Source organism: Lontra canadensis, unplaced genomic scaffold (assembly GCF_010015895.1).
Source record: "Lontra canadensis isolate GAN:19392208 unplaced genomic scaffold, GSC_riverotter_1.0 scaffold202, whole genome shotgun sequence".
NCBI lineage: Eukaryota > Metazoa > Chordata > Mammalia > Carnivora > Mustelidae > Lontra > Lontra canadensis.
The window spans coordinates 628,803-646,031 of NW_022631196.1; the positions used below are offsets into that span (position 1 = coordinate 628,803).

At 48.2% G+C, this 17,229-nt stretch overlaps 1 protein-coding gene across 6 annotated transcripts in view; it reads left to right on the plus strand.

The window, feature by feature from the left end:
• Positions 1-17,229, plus strand: part of ZNF536 (zinc finger protein 536) — a 419,891-nt gene that overhangs the window by 39,783 nt on the left and 362,879 nt on the right. For 5 of the 6 annotated variants that reach the window (XM_032848403.1, XM_032848407.1, XM_032848409.1 and 2 more), the window contains exon 2: positions 13,368-13,437. The exons of the other annotated variant lie outside the window; for it this stretch is intronic. The gene's annotated coding sequence lies outside the window, so the exon portion shown is untranslated. The remainder of the gene's footprint in view (positions 1-13,367; positions 13,438-17,229) is intronic. 6 annotated transcript variants of the gene reach the window in all.

Sequence of the window (17,229 nt, forward strand, 5' to 3'; positions counted from 1 at the left end):
TACCTTTGTATTGATCTGAGCGAACTAATCACATGAGACCTGAAGAGTCAAATGATTTGAAGATATCTATTTTAATGGAAGAATTCATCGAAGCCAACAGATACGTTCGCACACCCAACGCACACGCTCCTTTGGCCACACTTGTTGGCATTTCCGGGGACTGCATATTTGATCTGGGGGACACCCAGGCATGTAAGCACAAGACCCAACTGTTTTACCGCTCTGCATGGACGCGGGTCTCTCGACGGGGGCTCTGAGAGTGCCTTGTAAGCCTCCCAACCCCAGAAATATATATTTAAGTTACCCTGAGTTGAGTAATTATAACAAAATTGCCTATAGCATGAGCTGGAGAATATTCAAGATGTCTGTCATCCTTCTATTACCTCAGGTAAATAACTGATTGACCTTTTTGGGGCTCTGATACTTTACTAATCAGAACCTGAAATCTGTATAACAACACTTCATTTACTTGATAGACAAAAGAACAATTGCACTTGAAGTAATGTGATTTCTAAATAGACACTGCCTGTCAAAAATAAATGCATTAGAAGTAAAATGTAGCTCAAGGAGACAATTAGCAAACAGAGGTGACACCGTAAACAGGTGCACCCATTATTCCCAAAGCTTGTGGCAATATATTCGCGTCTTTTGGAGTGATGGAAGATCATGTGACGGTTTGGTGAATTATCTCTCGGTATCATCTGACTGATGCAGCCGCTGCTGTTGCAGCAGAACATTTAAAAATGCATCTCACAAATTACATGGTAGCTGGGAAAAATGCAGGTTTTTTTTTTTTTTTTTTTAAGAACAATGCTTTTCTAAAGCAATGCGCTAGCATACGTAATTTTTCATTTGAAAGGATGGAGACCGTTTCATTATGCTGGGTATACAGTCGGTTAGGGTTGTGCAAATTCATTACAATGTTTGTTAATGTATAAAACATTTTCCATCCTGGTTTTAGTGACATTGGATTTTTTTTTTTTTTTATAATGTGCTGTTTCTGAAACATCTGCCATCCCTTGTTACCTGTGGGCAGAGGAGGGAGAATATACTCTTTCTAAGAATGTTTATAAGATCTTTACCAAAATGGAAAATCTTGGAAGATGAGAGGGAAAGGACTTTTTTTTTTTTTTTTTTTCCTTTTCTGTCAGTTGTTAGGTTTGCATTTTCTGGAGTAGGAACTTGACCATGAGACAAACGGGGAAACCTGCATTTGGCTGCTGAACAGGCCAGACTTTCTGGGGGCCTCTCTGTCTGGGGGCCTCTGTTTGTATGCTCTCCAGTGGGTTCTGCCCTCAGAATGCATTTTCCTGAAGATTTTCCCTATTATATTTCATTTGTCATCTTTGCTTTTCTTTCTTTCTTTTCCTTCTTTCCTTCCTTCCTTCATTACTTCTTTCCTTCCTTGTTGTAGAGTAGGGGATGCTTGAGGGAGTCATGGTTCGCCAGTTACTGTTGCTTCTTGTTAGGAATCGCAGGAAGACAGTGTGAAATATTTTTACTTGACCTCTAGATCAGTCCACCCTTGACTCTTCCTGGCCTTCTCCAGAAGACCTGGAGAGCCAAACTTCATATGGGTTTAGAGGTGACCGTTCAGGGGGACAGCAGCATTTTGATGGCACCGTATTCCCAGAGAGAAAAATGAAGACACCACCACGATCCCCGGAACATTCTCAGCCCCCACATTCCTGCTGGGGACGAGGCTTATGTCCACTTTGCACCCATGTCCCAGTACTCTCTGAGGCACTGGGGTTTCTCTGTTGGAGTCGGGAGAACCAGGGATGGGGCTTTGCAGGAATATCCAGCTGGAGGAGTGGAAATAGTTTGGGGAGGTCCTTTCCCCTGCCAGGGAGGGGCTGTGCCCTGAGAAGCAGGTGCGGGCCTGCCGACCTGGACTGTGCTCTGGAGTCCCGTGGTAGGTCACTTTGTGAGATGAATCGATAAGAACAACAAAGAACACAAAGTGCACAGAGGGAAGGAAGGGGCTGAGTGGGGTCCCCAGCCGTCGGGATCTCTGCTGAGTCCAAGCGCGCTTTTTGAAGAACAGCCCGCGTAAACTCCCTGAGAGGTGTTTAGATATCGAGTCGTTGGAGAAAGAGAGGCCAGAGGGCTTCCGCGGGAATCCTTGTCTCTAAACACTAGAGAGATTTCCTGATCTGCAGGAGTGGAAATACTCTGGCTCAGGGAGAGAGGCTCACTAGGCTTCCAAGCTGCTCCTTCCCTGTTACCTGTGTTCTTTTTTAAAGCAATAGGATTTTTTTTAGAGTAGTTTTAGATATGTAGAAAAATAGAGTGTATCTCCCCACCTACATTTCCCCTGTTATTAACGTTTATGTTAGCGCAGTACCTTAGTTCTAATTGATAGGCCTGCATTCCTACATTATTATTAACTAAAGTCCACTGTTTACATTGAAAGATCACTTTTGGTGTTGTACGTTCTATGGGTCTGGGCAAACGTACAATGACATGTACCCACCGCTCTCGTTTTGTACCAAATAGTTTCGCCGTCCTAAAAATCCCCCGTACCCCCCCCATTCATCCCTCCTTCCCCCTCGCCTCTTGGCAATCACAGATTTTTTTTTTAACTGTCTCCTTTGTTTTGCCTCTTCTAGAATGTCACAGAGTTGGAATCGCACAGGATGTAGTCTTTTAAGATTGGCTTCTTTCACTCAGTAATATGTATTTATGGTTCTGTCATGTCGTTTCATGGCTCGATGGCTCATTTCTTTCTATTGTTGGGTACTATTTTATTGTCTGGGGGTGCCACAGTTTATCCATTCTGCTATGGAGAGAAGTCTTGGTTGCTTCCATGTTTTGGCAATCGTGAATAAAGCTGCTATAAACATCTGTGTGCAGGTTTTTGTGTGGATGTAAGTTTTCACCTCTTCTGGGTAAATACCAAAGAGCACGATTACTGGGTTGATGGGAAGAGTGTGTTTAGTTTTGTAAGGAACTGCCAAACTGTCTTCCGAGATGGCTGTGCCATTTTGCATTCCCACCAGCCACGAACGAGAGTTCCTGTTGTTCCGTGTCTTTGCCAGCATTTGGGGTCTGTGTTTGGGATCTCAGTCATTTTAATAGGTGTGTCGTGGTGTCTCATTATTGCTTGCATTTGCATCCCCTTAAAGCCGCACGATGTTGAGCGCGAGCTTCTCACGTGCTTACTTGCCATCTGTAGATCTCCCTTGATGAGGCATCTAGACTTTTGGCCCTTTTTAATGGGGCTGTTTGTTTCTTATTGTTGAGTTTTAAGAGTTCTTTCTTTATTTTGGACACCGGTTCTTCATCAGATATGTTGTTAGCTAAGATTTCCTCCCACCATGTGCCTTATCCTTTCCTTCTCTTAATGCTCTCTCTTTGTAATATGTGTGGAACTCCCAGCCACCTCGGCCAGTGGCCTCTGTTCTCATATGGCCCAGTGGCACCTACTTATGTTTCAGATTTGAGGTTTTAGGACATGCGAAATCAGAGATGCACATGCAATGCATTCTCAGCTGTGTTTATAAAACTCACATATATATGCAAGCACACACACATGCACACACAGAAGAATAGAAGAAATGTGCCAAAATATCAATGCATTCACACCAGCTGATTAGAACTATGGATTGTTGTTATTTTCTTTGTAATATCTTGTATGTTCTAGATTTTCTAGAAGGGAGCATATTATTACTTGAATAATCAGTTGTGTACAGGTAAAAATAAATGCATTGAAAAAAAAAGCACCACCTGGGGGTGCCTGGGTGGCTCAGTGGGTTAAAGCCTCTGCCTTCAGCTCAGGTCCTGATCCCAGGGTGCTGGGATCAAGCCCCGCATCGGGCTCTCTGCTCAGCACGGAGCCTGCTTTCTCCTCTTTCTCTGCCTGCCTCTCTGCCTACTTGTGATCTCTATCTGTCAAATAAATAAATAAAATCTTTAAAAAAAAAAAAAAAGCACCACCTGTGGAGGAGAGCCCATAGTGGTTCAGTTGAAACTTGGACAACTTCCCCTTTGACTTCAGAGATCTCCAGATCTCCAGATCTCCAGAACCCATATGTCGCGGTATTGACAAGAATACAGTTTCTCTAACAACCTGCTTCAGAAAACAAGCGACTTTCTTTTTTTTTTTAAGTTTATTTATTTATTTGACAGACAGAAATCACAAGCAGGCAGAGAGGCAGGCAGAGAGAGTGGAGGAAGCAGGCTCCCTGCTGAGCAGAGAGCCCGATGTGGGGCTCAATCCCAGGACCCTGAATTCATGACCTGAGCCAAAGGCAGAGGCTTAACCTACTGAGCCACCCAGGATCAAGTGACTTTCTTATGTCTACATCTGGCTGTCAAAATGGCCCACTGTTTTGCTGAGCCCTCACTGGGCGCTATACGAGATAAACACAGTGGAAGCCACTAATGCGAACCACGCATACAGTTTTAGATTTCTAGTAGCCACATTAAAAAGGGTTAAAAGGGAGCAGGTAAAATTGATTCTAAGACTCTATCTTTAGTATATCCAGAATATTATCATGTCAACAGGTTAAAAAGTATCAAAACTATAAATGAAACATTTTACACTCTTCCAGATATGATGTGTGTTTTAAGCCTGCAGATCATCCCAGTCTGTGCTGGCACTTTGCAAGTGCTCAGTAAACACATGCGGTCGGTGCCTATCAGATTGGATGGGGCAACTTTGTGTGGTGGCTGGATAATCCAGCAGTGTTTGCCAAACAGGATACCCGAACGGCAACAGTACCTGCAGTGAGTACAGATTAAAAAGAAAACAGGCACTTTGTGCTTTCCAATTATTTCCCTTTCTTCTTCAAGATAAGCTATTTCGTAGACACCATATGATTTGATGATGCTAGGAAGTGTTTTCTGTAGGGGGATAAATATTTTTAATACGTGCATGGATACAGTATAGCCTAAAGCATTTTCAGTTTGGGAATTTTTTTCTTTTTTTCTTCTTTGCATTATTGCCTCTCTGGGGGCCAACGTGGTCTCAGATGTGCCAGCCCATGGAGTCTTGGGCTGATATGGGACCTGCATTGCCCTGGACGGGGTGAGACAGGGCCAGGTTGGGCAAAGACATCGGGAGAGGCTGCCAGGCCTTGACTCTCAGAGAAAACAGCTTCTGGGCAGGGCGGGGGTACCCCTTCCGGACCTGTGCCCAGTGACACAGGTTTTGAGCCTTGTAGGAGACATGCGCATCTGGTCTGTGTTTCTTACCCTAAGAACACTGGCCTACAGGGTGGGTCAGAATTCCCCATCTCGGGATGAGCTGTGGGACCCCATGTGCAGAGTCGTGTTCCTGAGGACACAGACAGGAGGGCTGTTGGATGTCTCTGATCAGTGGCCCTGGGCAAGCATGGCTGCCCCAGAGACCAGGCTCTGCGAGGCTGTGTGGCGGGAGGTGTTGCTGGTGCTGGGAAACGCTGCATGTGTCACGGAATCAGGGATTCAGACCCTGGCTCCCCCACTTACCTGCTCTTTACCTTGGGCCAGTTCCTGCATAGAGGGTGCCTCAGTTTCCCATCCATAAATGACCGTGCTGGCAGCAATGTCCTCCCTGGGTTGGAGCAATGTGGGTCAGGATGTAGGGCTCTGGTCGGCATGCAGTGAGGGCTCGGTAGATGGGAGCTGACGTTCTTCCTGAGTTCAGCAACGGTTAGGTCAGCGAACGGATCCCTTCAGAAGTGGGGCGTGTGTGTGTGTGTGTGTGTGTGTGTGCATAAACTCCGGCGGTTTCTTGAACTCCATGTCTTTAGTGGCTCGTGTCTTCCTGTCTCCATCCTGCACCCTCTGCTCGGCCTGAGAGACCAGCAGGAATCATTTCCCTCCGCCTTCACTTTCCCTCTTCTTTTCTCCTTCTCAGGGCTGTTTTGACTATGAATTAATTGTAGGTTGGGGGACTTGCAAGCAAAAATCAAAGCCAATAAACTTCAAAAGGACAGGGGGGACCAGGGCCACCGGGGGAGTGCCAGGGCCCACTGTGGGGGGGGGCTCTTGTGGCTTTGGGGGAGGGTGGGGGGTGCTTTCCATGTGTCTTCAAAGGGGACACCAAGTGTTTCAGATTGTCGCTGAAAAGCTCCGATGCAAAACTTGGGAAATCAGGGTGAGAGGCAACGGGTTCCAAAACAACTATTTCTCTCTTTGGCCAGCAAGTGTGAGCCCAGTGGAACGTAGAGTTAAACTTGGAATTTCTTGGCAAGGGTTAATAATCAATGTAGATCTCCTAACAAAGGAGATGCTGCCTTATTATACTGGGAAAGTTTTTTTTCTTAACTGTCAGTGAAGCAGTACTAATTATTACTCCAGTGTAAATGAGGTCATTTCCTATTAAGAGAACAAAATGCTTAGCCTCGCCTTGCCAATTCATACCAACTATTTTTCACACATACTCAGCTTTTTAGTTTTTTTTTTAAATTTTGATAAAATCCATTCATTTGTATTAGAAAAGTGTAAACCATCGCAATAATAGTTACCCATGATTACCCAGATGAGCTTTTGTAATGTGTGGGTTGTTTGAATACCATGTGTTAGCTATGGAACAATTAGGCAGCTGAATGGATCTTTAAAACAATCAGATACTTTTATCTCACTGAAAAAATACATTCCTTGGATGTGTACTGTTAAACCGTAAATTCCGGGCAACATTAAACCCACGTCACAAGAAGAACTTTCGGATATATGTTGATCAAGGACAAAAAGACATCCAGATATCGTGTCTTCGTGTTTTCATTTTTTTTTATGCAAGCAAAAAGATTTAAGGAATATTGTAGCAAACAAAGGGTAATTGTTTTAGCCCAGATGTTGCTTTTGCACAACAAGCAGGTTACAATGTTCCCACAGAGCTGATGAGCCCAATCAGGGAAATGATTAAAAATTGATTTTGTCCCTGTAATTACAGTATGTAAACTACTTAGCTTGGATTGCAAAGGAAGTGATTTTCTAATTACGTATATACTCTGGTGTCTAATGATTGGTTTTTTGAAGTAATGAAGAGAGAGCACTAACGACTCCTTGGTGTTCTGTTGTTTAAGAAAGACCATCTTTAGAGTAAGCAGCAACAGACAAAGAGTTTAAATTGAATTTTCAACACTGTTAATGTGCACATGGATTTGTTTATTAAAGAGACAGGGAAGTAATTTGATTGGCTCTGAGCATCTTGGCTTTTTTTCATGCTAAAGCATGTAAAAATACATGCACCGGGGCACAGGCTGACGGGAAGAAGCCTCCCCGCTCCACTTTCATCATCCCAGCGCTTGGGCTGATACCGCGGAGTCTCAGGTTCCTGTGAGCATCTGATATCTGTGAATCCTGAAAGCGTTTAGATCGAACAGGTATCAGATAGCTCCTGCATCAAAGTTACCTTTGTTTTAAAATGAAAGAAGAGGCTTCTCTTGGATGCATGTCTGGGTAGCCCAACGCACTCTGTGTTAGAATATTTGTAGCATCCCATGTGACAGATAGCCTGCATCCTATGATGCGGGGCTCTGCGATGGGGTGACAGCCCCCCCATATGTGTGTGCCACACACGCAGCACACACGCCCACCCCAGGGCTAGCCCTGTGTCTGCGGGACTGGCTGTAGTGGGTCAGTGCTAGGAGCCTGGGCGGCGTGCTGATGGGGATGGAAGAGAGAACTTGCGGAATCCCGAGTGCTCCTTCTCTGCTTCGAGACACTTTGTGGCCGATGAGTCACAGCCCCTCAAGCCCCTCTTCTGGCAGATGTTAGAAGGGGAGACTGTTCCTCAGCAGGCAGACAAGCAAGGTGATGCTGAGAGTTTGGTGAGGCCAAGGGATCAGGAGAGGCATGCCTTTGGGAAGACTTGTTTGTTACTCACAGTTCCTAAGAGGAGGGGTGCCCCAGGCCGTGAGGGACTGCTCAAGGAAGCAGCAGGACCAGTCTGGAGACAGGGAGCCAGGGGAAAACGTGAACATGAACCCTTATGGTGCTGAAGGAAGGGCTTGGCAGGGAGGGTGGCCAGAGGTGGGACTGGCTAGTTTGGATCATTTCGGTAGGCTCTAAGGTAGAGGGACTCTCTCTGGTTGTCTGATATCTGACCCTGGGATGATTAGGGCAGGGGATAGTCCCCCAGTGTGGGAAAGCCTGGTAAAGGAGGGGGCGTGGGCTGTGGTCGGTGGTTTTGCCTGTGAGAGATATGCTCCCAGAAGGGTCATTTGCTCTCTTTAGGGATTGGCTAGTCCTGGGAGGGGCAGTCGCTACAGGGCCAGTAAGGTCCCAGATGTCAAAGCATCAGAAACACATGCTTACTGCACAGGAGCCCTTGGCGAGGGCTGGTTTGGGAGTGGGTGCCCTGTGTCATCAGAGTCCCTGGCCTTGATGAGCATAGGATGATGCCAGGTCCCTCTTCTTCCCCGTGTCTACTCAGCAAGTCTCTTTGGCTCTCTATGAAATGCATCCTGAATCTACTTGCTTCCCGCCATCATCGTGGCTCCCACCCCACCTCAAGCCAGCACCGTCTCTCACCTGGACAACCGTGGCAGCCTCCTCACTGGTCTCATAGGGAGCTCCACTGCCAGCCCTTCTGGTCTGTTTCCCCAAAGCAGCCAGTGTGGTCCTTATTATAATGTAAATCACATCACGTTATTCCCTTGCTCAAAATCTGTCAATGGCTCAGAATAAAACCCAAAATTCGTACCATGTCTGAGAAGAAATGCCAGTCCTCTCCCATTTCCCTGACTACCATCCATGTTGTCCTGGGCACATGGAACATCTTGCTGCTCCTGGAATGCACCATCTCCTTCCTACCCCAGGGCCTTTGCACCAGCCGTTTGTTTTGCTTATAGAGTTCTTCCCCAGATTTTCACTGTGCTCATTCTCTCAATTTATCCAGGATTTTTTGCTTGTTTGTTTGTTTCTTGTTGGTTGTCACTGGTGAGAGTGGTCTCTCTCTGGTCATCTTATCACAAACCATCTCTGTTTATGTCTGTCATTTTCCCTGGCTTTATTTTCTTCTTCGAGCATATTATTCACTAACATTATATTTTGCTTTTATTCATCTTTCATTGGAAGCTGCTCACTAAAATAGAAGTTCCCCACAGACAGGAGTCTGGCACCCAGGAGACACTTGGCAGGTGACAGCTAAATGAGACCAAGTCCCTGAGCCTCTTCCCCAGGGAGCACTTCTCACCTGGACTCCTTTCCTGTTGGGAACAACAGCTCTGTTACTTGGGGCCAATGTCATCCCTTACAGTTCTGAGAGGAGGAGAATGAGAATCACTCAGTGCTCGGGAATGGAACGTGCAAGTCAATTTTGGCTGGTGGCAGGGTCCCTGTCCCCTAGTGGGCCTGGAGGGTGTTGAGCACGGGGCTAGGAGAGGCACTGGAACCGGGCAGGGAAGTTGTGGCCCCACGGTAGTGCAGGCTGGGGAACAGGCTGGAGCCCCTCTTCTGGGCTTCCCTCCAGGACAGCAGGACTGTGAGGCACTATCCTAGAAGGGCTGAGGTGTTATCTCCAGAGAGCTCCACTTACGTGTCCCGCTGGCCACACGCTTCTCCCACAGAGGGCTGAGGGAGTCCACCTGGCTTTCTCGCCGCTGCAGAATCCTTTCCTGATGCTTTCCTGGAAGGAAAGCAATTTATCTGGCTCCCATCTGCCCCAGACTGCCCAGAGCCCTCAGAGGACTGCAGGACTCCTGCCACAGGGCCTCTGAGTGAGCCCTGGGAGGGCCGGTCCCTGGTCTGTCCCTGAAGGCGCTGTGCGCCAGGGGCCACACTGTAACAGAGCACCGACCTGGAGAGGGGAATTGAACCAGCTTTCCCTTCTTTTCTTCCATCCTCCCTTGCTGGCCCTTCGTTCCATAGGAGCCGGAACCTTCGCTTCTCTCTTCCCTCCCTCCTTCCCACCTCGCTTCCCTCCCTTCTTCATTCCTTTCCTTTCTTCCATCAATTTCCATCCCTCCCTCTGCCCTGTTGTCCTCCCTCCCTCCTTCCTTCTTTCCTTCCTTCTTTCTGTCCTTCCCACCTTCACCTGCCTTCCCTCCATCTCCATCCTTCCATCTCTGCTTCCTTTTCTCCTTCTCTCTCTCCCTCCCTCCACCCACCCCACAGTTACTGAGCTCCAACCCTCCGCCAGAGATGAGGGACTAGGAGGTGAATGGGACACAGCCTTTCCCCCGTGAGCTGGCAAGAGACACAGGGACCACCCTCAGCAGGGCGTCTGGTGCTTGGCAGGACCTCGGTAAATGGTAACTTGTTGCTAGGATGGCCTTCTAGCCGCCATGGTGTTGAGTGAGAGATAGGTGTGTGATGACCATGGGAAGGCAACATGTTGGCCTAGAGGAAGGGTCTTTGCATCAAACTTGGGGCTTATTTCCAAGGGCCCCGGTCGTGGCAGGGTTGCTTCGTCTCCGCTCCTGTCTTGACTCGCCAGGCACCCTCCCTTTCAGCACCCATGGGCCCAAGTCTGGGAGACTGGGCTTCTACCCAGTGAAGGTTATCAGAGCTTCTGCGTCTCCCCTGGGAGGACTTGGGAAGGAAGAGAGGGCCCCCATCCCTTGGTGAGGGGTCCATGCAGCTTTCTCCTTCTAGCCTTGGCTCAGTGAACAGGCTGGGCCCTTGAGTGGGCACTGCTTGTCCTATAGAACTCGTAGGGATGGGGCTGCAGTGCCAGCCCACTGCGGGCCAGGCCAGAGCTGCCTGCCACCTCCCACTTTCTTCTGTTGTCTGTGCCCCCCTGTCTTCCTGTCCTCCCCACTTCTCTTTAAAGTTTTTCTATCAGAGCTTTCCACCCCCTCCCTCCCTTCCCTTGGGCTGCTCAAAGGGGCCTTGGAAGTGCCCCAGGTTCTAACAGACCCAGCTCCCCCAACACCCTGTCCTCCCTCCCCCTTTTCAAAGTTGCTGCCCCCCCCCGCCCCTGCATTTTTCCTAGAACCCGCACCCCTCGCATGTCAGGGTCTCTGAACTTTACCCGTCCCCGCCTCCACCTCTGTGCCCACCAAGGCCCTGCTCACTGAATGAGCAGGCGTGAGCTCCCTTTCGGGTGCCGCCGGCCGAGGGTGGCCCCACGTGTTTGACAGGACAGTCAGGGGTTATCCATTTACAGCAGGGAGGATTTCAGGCCCCGAAACCTGTCCGTGGAGGTGATTCTTTTGGTGAGATTGGCTCGTGCCATGCTTTTTGCTGCCTTTGTGATCTGCCCCTTCCCGCCTTCCCTCAGATCTGGTGGTAGCTACACCCCACTGGGCTTGTGGGCACTGTCTCCTGGGTGGCCCTCTCCACCATCCCCTCAGCGGGGGTCCACGTGGGAGGCAGGGGCAAGGGGAGGCCTCCCGTCAGGGACCTGTTTCTGGTTATGTCACCGCGTTTTCTCTAAATGCAAGTTCCTACGTGCACCAAGACCACTCTTTCTTTCACTGAGTGAGACAGACTTACTGGGCTGGGGTTTTCCTTCCTCCCCAACCCACATTGAGAGCATCAGTGGTCTGGTGTGCTCCCCTTTGCCCACCTGTGGTGGCCATAATGACATGGGACAGTGGGAGTCACCTCTAGATGGTTCAGAAAGGTCCCAGTGGCACTAAGTCAATTTTCTTTCCTGAGATTCCAGTATGGCCTCTGAGCATGGGCTCTGCCGCTATCTCAGCAGGAAGCTTGTGGGGCTCACCTGGCCTGGCCGAGGCGGGCCAGCCACCTTTGGATACCGCCCCCCCCCCCATCATTCGGGAGAGCCCTCCCAAGGGCACAGCTCCCCATGTAGCCGCAGAGCTTGCACTGGGGCCACAACTATTTCAGGGCATAGGAGCTCCCATCACAGCCCCAAAGGCAGATGGCTGGCATGTGATCCATGGTGGGAAGCCAGGGGTCAGGTGGATGTGGGACACCCCAGGTGAAGTCTCCCGTGTTCTTCCCATCACTGGCATCCAGAAAACTTCTTATGTGAACAGCCCCTGGAGAATGGTCCTAGAATTTTGCAAACCATAAGGCTGAGTCTCTCCCCCAACCTCTCGCAATCCCCTCCCTAAAAATGGTCTTGTGAGCAAAGCAAGTAAGTCTTCACAGAGCCATTGGAGTGCCGGGACCCGCTGTGCCCATCCCTGGGACAGACCAGAGAAAGCACAGCGTCAAGCATTTGTTTCTCTCTCTCTCTCTCTCTTGATTTTAACTTTGAATGATACAGAAAAAAAAAACAAATTGCAGAAGCTAATCTGTCTGAGGAGAGGCAAGGAGGGGGCGAGAGAGACTTGTGATTTCTTACCTTGTTGCAGATGGTTGAGGTGTCAACTTCCGCTTTGTGTCTCGAGGTAGGCAGGTAGGAATTAGTTTACAAACAGCAGTGTCCCTCTGACACTTGGAGGAAACGCTTTCCGCACTCAGTCAGCCAACACCTTTTTGGTTGCCAGAAATCCGTGTTGGATTTGGACGGACTGTGGGATGCCCGTGGCTTCATGTGCAGATTTCGTCATCATGGGCTGGGGCTGCTACCATGGGTTCCCCGAGTGTGTCTTCTGGTTTCCCATTCATAGACACGCCCCTGAGTCCCTACTGGAATTCAGCTTCTGTGATGCCCGAATGTACAACTTCAGCGTAGCCAAATGTAACTTCTCAAGAGGGAAATTTTGCTCGTCCTGTAAAATCCTTCTGTGATTGGATTCCGAATTGCACTGGACTGGGAGAGGCTGGACCCAGGGAGAGGACTGGAGATCGCAGGCTGAGGCTTGGCTTGGCCCCTGTGGGCAGGCATCTTGGCGTCCCCCCAGGCTCCCCATCCTGTCCGAGCATGTCATAGCGGAGGAGCTCCTCTTGCAAGGCTTTCTTCAGTAATGAGACAAGAGAAAGTCAAACGCCTAACTGGTCCTTTTCTGGATCTTGGTACGGGAGTGGGGACAGATGCCACACGACGCCCCAGAGCCTGGGTCAGTGTCTGGTTCTGGTTCGGATGCACTGAATGCCACCTTGGAACTGTTCGCCTGTTTGGAACACAGGATTACCTGTGGTCCATTGAAATTTGGGTGGGATTGTGGTCTCCTGAAGGGAGCTCCTTAAATCAGAGAGAAAAAGAACCTCTCAATTCCTAACCTTTAGAATTTAAAAGGGAGAGAGAGAGAGGAGAGAGCGAGCCAGCCTTTATTTGCTTATTTGCTTGCTTCTTCTGTCCCATCTGGACAAGAAATGGTTAGATGCCCCGCCCCCTTCTCTTTTTGCAGGTGGCAATTTCCCATTAAAAGGAGCTGAGCAAATTGGGTTTATTGCGGCAAGGGTCACATAGTTCCCATTTTTAAATTGCTCAATGAATTGGGGCAGTGGGGCTATTAAATATTGTTAGACTCTCAACTAGCCCGGCAAATGGTTACCTTGGACGAATGCTGTTTACCTGTCTTGTTGACGTCGATATGTCCGACACGGAGACTTGCTAACACGTCCTATTTTTGCAGTTCCGGCCCACCACGGCTTTAAGGATACCCTTCACCCAGGAGGGAGCTCCATTGCTTTAAGACTTGCCTGGTAAGGAACATCGTTCTGTAGTTCGTTGAAGTGGTGTCTGTCTGTGAGTGTGTGGGCTGTCCAGGCTGCCCTCGCTGGGCTGGAGCCCCCTGCGCTGGGTGAGAGTTCTCCCAGATGCTCCCTTCTCCCCCAGCCTGGACTGAGATGGGTTGTGGAGAAGCTTCTGGATTCAAGGGTCCCTGGGATGGAGTGTGGCTCCCGGGCTTCTAGGTGGGATGAATGTATGGTGTGAAGACATGTTCCGGAAGTCTCAGCACGGGGTCCCAGAAGGGGCAAAGTCCCCTAAGGGTGACTTCTTTCTCTCTGTGTGACATCTCTAAGAGTCGCTGTCCACCATCTGGCAGGTGGAACAGGAGCTGGTGAGGCTGAGGCACCACCTGTGGCCCATTGCCCCATCACCCACGGGGCGGCTCCGTGGCCTGGCCCCGTCTTGGAGGAAACTTGTCCCAGAGCAGCTTCATGTTTGTCATCTCAGACTCAAGATCACGGACTCAGTGATGGAGGGTTTTCCTGGCCTCAAAGCTGCTAAAAACTTACAACAAAAACGAAGGGGCAGGTGCCTGTGTCTGATGCCTGCAGCCTCCTCATCAGAGCTCCCCGAGATAGATCTCTGTAAACTCAGCCTCGGATCTCATTAGCCAAGCCCACCTCCCCCTGACCATGGGCCTCAGAGGTCACTACACAACCTCAGAAATTGATAGCGGAATTATGCACTCAGAAATTAATTTTATGTTGTACTGAATATATATTTTTTTTATTGTGACTTTATCTTGTTGAGAAAGTGCTTACTTCTGATTTTGTGGATATTACTGACCATGGATTACTTTTATTTTGGTTTTTACACAACAGTTATATTAGAAATTTGCTGTTTTATTCTTACCTTCTTAGTAAAAATCCTTTTATCACACAATGGGTAATTTATATCCATTACCAGGCCTTTCAATCCTTTTCAGTGGGGCTGTCAGCGCCGTTGGCACAGTAATGATTAATGTGATCTAATAATAGCGTGCCATTATATTACCTTAGTAAAACATGTACCAACATCCTATTCGGATCTACCAAATTCATAGCTTCCTATAATATTTTTGTTGAAAGACAGGATTACTATTTTTCAAAGCTGATTTTTTCCCCTTTAACATATTTAATGAAATTCACAATTCTCTGCCTTAGTAATCCGGGCATGTGATTGGGTTCGGTGAGTGAATGTGACATCTGTAAGTCGTGTTGTGATTTGTCAGGGAGAGGTGGGACAGTCTCAGAGACCCGCCACCGGCCGATCCTGGGTTGTTTTGCCTCGAAGGAAAGAAATTGCTGGGTTTCCAGTCTCTTCTGACACGTAATAAGGAAGGTGTGTTTTAGATCAAAAGGCAAAAAAGTAATTTGACTCAAAGAGTCCTTTCTTCCTCTCCTGTTTTCTCTTCTCTCCTGTCACCTGCCTTCGTCTGCTGGTGAATAAGAGGGTAACAGAGCCCGTGGAAGCAGCTTCAAGCTGTTTTTTTTTTTTTTTCCTGGGGTTTGCCTCCAGCCTCCATTTCCAGCTCAGCCTCTCTGGATCTGAGGCCGGGTTGTTTGCCCTCGGCACTGACATTGCGCTGGGTAACTCTTCGCTACGGGGGCCCTCCTGTGCATGGTCAGATGTTCAGCAGCGTCCCTGGCCTTCTTCCACTCAGATGCCAACTATATACACATCTCCCTGAAGCTGTGACAACCAAAAATATCTCCTGAAATTACCATCCGTCCCCTGGGGGCCACAACCATCCACGGGTCCGATGTGGTAGGAACACGAGAAGATGGGTTTTGGGTGTGAGGGGATCTCGCTCCAGCTGGAGCTCCCATAGAGCTTTGGGGTCCTTCTTTGGGACATCTTTGGTTTTGGCAGGGAAGATGTGGGCATGAGGGTTACACACTGCATCCTTTTCCTGGCGGAAACCCAGGCTTCTTCCTTCTTTCTCCTCCCTCCTCTGTCCCAGAGCCTGGCCCCAGCAAGGGTCTGAATCTTAGCTTCTTCCACTTAAATCCCATTATAATCACGACCGTGATTGATAACATTCCACCTTTTCAAAGGGCTTTAAAATCTGTGTCAACCAAGGATGACATTATTGGAGCGCAGGCAAGATGTATTCAAACAATTACACACTCAAATCGAAATGGGAAGGTTTGTCCTTCTATTCTGATGCCTTTGTGATGTGGCTTTCACCAGCACCTTGGCCCCGCAGCCCCCAAAAGCTTTAGCAGGAAAATGCATGGGGAGGAACAGGTTTTGCCCTTGATACCACTCAGCTCTGAAAGATTTTGAATATTTGGGCTTCTTAGAACTAGAGGGTGGGGGGGGAGGAGAGGTTGTTGAGCACAGGAGAGAGAGAGAGAGAGAGATCCTTGCTTTTGACTCAGAACAAAAATTACTGCTGCAACATTGGCTCGAAATATGCAATCAACTGAAATCAGGAAAAGTATTTTGAATACAAAATTTATATTGAAATACTTGAATCTTGATACGTGTGCACCCACATACATGTATATATTTAAATCAAGGAAGAGAAGGCGAAAAATAAAGCTTTTGTCATAAAAATATTGCTTGTAGTATTTGCCCTCAAATGATTTCTGCCACATTGGAATACATTTTTGTACGGTTAGCATTTCCATAGAAGACACTCTTGTTTGCAACAGATTCTTGATGATAACAACAAATGAGGAAATGGCTCTGATTTACCTTTGTTTTAGGAGGATTTTAAATACATTGTGATGTTTGGTGTAGGAAGCATTTTGGTGACCCACCCCTACTTTACTCGTTTCTGGTTTGTCTCTCTCACCGCAGCATAAACCTGGTAAGAATGGGGCCTTGTACATGTTCTTCAGTGTTGGCTTTCCGTGTTCCTGAAGTGGTCTCTGGTACATAGTAGGTTCTCAGTAATACTGATGACTGGCAGGATGGATTGGTGGGTGGATGGATGGGTGGATTGATAGATGAATGGAGGGATGGATGGATGGATGGATGGATGGATGGATGGATGGATAGATGCGTTGATAGATGGGTGGATTGATGGATGGAAGGGTGGGTGGTTGGAAAAATGGATGGATGGGTGGATGGATGGATGGATGGATGCATGGATTGCTGGGTGAGTGGATGGGGAAATGGATAGAGTTCTATCTCAAACCTGAATCAGATCTTAGACTAGTAAGCCTAGCAGTCCAAATGAAATCCCACTTTTTACCATCTCTTCACCCCTTGCCCTCTTAAACAATTTTTTTTTTTTTTTACATCTAAATGGTCAGTTGTACAAAGACATTCTTATTCTTCTTTTTAATCCAGTTTTTAAAATAGAAAAATATGTTTAGGACTGTGCTGGGCAATCTCTGTAAGCTGAAACCACATGGGTGCCTTGTTGTATAAACATCTTTAGACGTCCACAAGGGCACATACACAGAAGACTGAGACTGAACACCTGGAGGCAGAGCAGGAGAAGGTGACCCTTTTCAATGTGGTACATCGACAAGGAGTTTATGAGGCTCAGAAGACTTTCTGTCCAGATGACTAGTTGTCTGTGTCCTGGACAAGACTGTAATTTATATTATATTTCCTGTTCTTCTAGACGCTCTCATGCGTCATCTGCAGATTCTCCATGCCTGATCTCTGTGGGACTGGGCAGTACCTGGCCATGTGGGGTCAGCCATCCCGAGGAGACAAGCTGAGGCTCCCAGTGGTGGGGCTCCCAAGGCCTGGCACAGCAGACATTATCTGCTGGAAACGTATTCCCAGTGATGAAGGTAAAAGTCACCACCTGCTTGACTTGT